This window comes from Monopterus albus, unplaced genomic scaffold (assembly GCF_001952655.1).
Source record: "Monopterus albus unplaced genomic scaffold, M_albus_1.0 scaffold6.1, whole genome shotgun sequence".
Lineage (NCBI taxonomy): Eukaryota > Metazoa > Chordata > Actinopteri > Synbranchiformes > Synbranchidae > Monopterus > Monopterus albus.
In genome coordinates, this window is record NW_018127886.1 from 4,442,703 (window position 1) to 4,446,209 (window position 3,507).

Sequence of the window (3,507 nt, forward strand, 5' to 3'; positions counted from 1 at the left end):
CCAATGATGTGCAGTGTTGGCTGTGCCGGTGGCGCCCCTAGTGGCCGACAGCGGTACCGAACAGCAGCGGGACTCGCTGGACTGAGTCAATCCGCTGTAGCTCTCCCGACTGGAGGGATGTGACCCCGGAACAGGACGCCCTCCTACAACAACACCCCATTCAAACAGAGCACACAAGAAAGAAAAGCTGGACCAGGAGGGGTAAGCTCGTATGTCTCGTTTTCTTGACTAGGCGAACGCTGTCAGGGGTTTTAGAAACAATAGGCGGCATTCGATCCCGGCGTTTACACTTCTGGCAGAGCAGCGGTACCTGGATGGTGTTTGCACCCATAGGAACTTCATTCAGGCTTTTGTCTCGGGTATGCTAGCGAGCTAGCTTGGCTGGTTAGCATGGGCTGCTTTGCCTAGGGTAGAGCGGGTTTGGTGGAGACGAAATGAAATGTTCGCCGAGGTGAAAATAACGGCGTATTCTAAGTCAAGAGCACTGTCCATCCTTGTGTATTATTATTATGTATATTTTTTTGTTACCACGGACTCAGTTTGAGGTCCTCATCGAAAATGCGTTGAATGCTCGTTGCTTGCTAGCAACAAGAGCGCTGCTACAGATTGGGCAGTCTGCGTCCAGCAACATAACAACAATCATCCACAGTCATATATTTTCATCTCGAAGACAACTAACTGTTTCAATTTTTTCGCGTTCAGGAGTTTTTGTTTGTTGTGTAATTTCTCATTTAGAGTTTGTCTTTGAAGTGAACAAAAAAAATCAGTCAACCTATTTTAAAAACTGTTAAAAAACTCAGCTAACGTTAGTGAACATGGAGTAGAGTCTAGCGCCTACATTATAGTTTGGTTAGCCTGTAGGCCTACCCTTGTTAACAATACTGTACTTAAGATGCTTTAAACAACGACTTAACGGTTCTCTATTTCTTGCTGACAAGAGATTTGGCAGGCTGCTTGTTGTATATGATGCAAGGCTCCATGAAAATGCAGCAGACCCATTTGTCCCACTGACCAAAAACCTACCAGTAGCCAGGCATTAGTTATATTTAAAACATTTACAGTTCTGCTTCAACCACAAAAACTGCTGTCACCTTCTTTCAAAGTAGCTGTCAGTGTTCAAGTTTGCTGTTCACATTACTACACTGGTTTTCTATTTTGGGATCATGCCACCCATGGATGCATTGTGCCACTCTGCTTTTTACAGTGTCTGCCCTCTCCCACATGTCAGTTAGCAGACGGCCCTTTGAGTGGAGAAGCTGGCACCCTGCCGGCCACCACAGGGTATTGATGAGTCAGTGAGTGTCAGGGCTTGGCTGCAAGCAAGCACTGTGAATCCTCTTGGCAACTAGCAGAGTTGCTCAGGGACCACAGCATGTCAGGCCTGCCTTAGTTTGCACATTCCCCTAGCTAGCTGGATTTTGGAGTGAGATTAGGACCTCTGACTTCACCCCTCTCCCTTCCTTGCCTCCTTACACTCAGGGCAGGTGCTCTTCAGTGGCTGCTCAACCCCCTTGAGCCCTGAGAGGACCTCATCAGCTGCCTGCGACATCTCACAGCCTCTTGCTCTGTATTTGGCATAAGCACTTGTCAGCCTGTCAGCCTTAACCAGGCCACATAGTAACCCACTGTGGCCTGACATTGTAGAGCTGCTTCCATCCATTTGTGGCTTAGTCCAAATGACAGAGTCCTCCATACAACCACCTGGCTCTTTTACCTGTTTTTAAGAATGGAACTTGTAAGCTTAGTTTGTAAGCTTTTCTACTTGCAGCTCTCTGTCTGTAGTGCATTCTGTCCTGTACATTTGCACTACATTGTATCGCTCTGAGCACCAAGATCATACAACTGTTCACAGATGAGAATTTTATATGAGAATTTTATGCCCTTCCTTTACATTGGGGCTTTTGAAATCTTGTAGCTGCACCCCCAAGGGACCAGCTTAAGGCTGCAGCTTCAGTTTCAATCCCTTTGAGAGACACTGAGGAGTGAGCATAGATGTTCTGAGACCAGATTTAATTATGTTAAATCGCACGGGCTGTATAAAAAAATATCTCTTATATCAAATTAGGTATAAAACATCTTCAAAATGCTACATCTTTTGTAAAATATTTTTGCTGAAAAATGGTTCTGTTTTAAATCATGTTCTTAATTGAACTGTAGCAGTGTTACTGCCCAGTAGTAGCTTAAATAATGGGAGAAAACTACTTTTTAACTACCTGGGAACCTAAGCTTTCGAGTGACATTAGGTATAAATTTGTGATATGCCATGCCCAGCCAACTGTAACTCACTCTGTAGATCCTCATGTCATCACTATGTGGCACAGAAATAGTCGAAGGACAGTTAAGCACATCCAGACACCCAGCTATGAACTAAGCCTGTATAGTACAGTTGAGCAGGTTAAGTTCATGCCTCACATAGTGACAACAAGACGTGACCTACTTATCAATCATGTTTTCACAATCCACTTCACAGCCATTGTCCCCAAATACTGCAGTCATTGTTGTGGGTACTATACACATGAGGAGAGGCTACACACTAATGCAGACATCCACTAAGTCCAAGCCAGAGCGTTTCTGACCTGTGGTGTCTGCCGCTCAAATCCGACCCAGGGGGAGGCAGTCTGCTGGGTGTATGGCTGGTCAGATAGTTTATGTTTCCTGTAGTTATGTGTTGTGCAGTAGGTCTGAAAGCACTATGAAAATCAATCAGAATCAGATTTAGTGACCAAGTATGATGAACACACAAAATATTTGACTCTGGTACAGTGGCTCTCAATGTGCTTCCATGAGACAGCATATTAAAAAAAATGTGTATTTTAGTAGGGGAAAAAAGAAGAGACAAAATCTGTTAATATACAGTGGGTACGGAAAGTATTCAGACCCCCTTAAATTTTTCACTCTTTGTTATATTGCAGCCATATGCTAAAATCATTTAAGTTCATTTTTTTCCTCATTAATGTACACACAGCACCCCATATTGACAGAAAAACACAGAATTTTTGACATTTTTGCAGATTTATTAAAAAAGAAAAACTGAAATATCACATGGTCATAAGTATTCAGACCCTTTGCTCAGTATTTAGTAGAAGCACCCTTTTGAGCTAATACAGCCATGAGTCTTTTTGGGAATGATGCAACAAGTTTTTCACACCTGCATTTGGGGATCCTCTGCCATTCCTCCTTGCAGATCCTCGCCAGTTCTGTCAGGTTGGATGGTAAACGTTGGTGGACAGCCATTTTCAGGTCTCTCCAGAGATGCTAAATTGGGTTTAAGTCAGGGCTCTGGCGGGGCCATTCAAGAACAGTCACAGAGTTGTTGTAAAGCCACTCCTTCATTTTAGCTGTGTGCTTAGGGCCATTGTCTTGTTGGAAGGTGAACCTTCGGCCCAGTATGAGGTTCTGAGCACTCTGGAGAAGGTTTTCGACCAGGATATCCCTGTACTTGGCCGCATTCATCCTTCCCTCGAGTGCAACCAGTCATCCTGTCCCTGCAGCTGAAAAACACCCCAT

General features: G+C 44.3%; 1 protein-coding gene across 1 annotated transcript in view; it reads left to right on the forward strand.

The window, feature by feature from the left end:
* The window catches only part of ctnnbip1 (catenin, beta interacting protein 1), a 19,693-nt gene continuing 16,186 nt past the window's right edge, over nucleotides 1-3,507 (forward strand). Inside the window, exon 1 of the mRNA XM_020619839.1 lies at nucleotides 1-201. The gene's annotated coding sequence lies outside the window, so the exon portion shown is untranslated. The remainder of the gene's footprint in view (nucleotides 202-3,507) is intronic.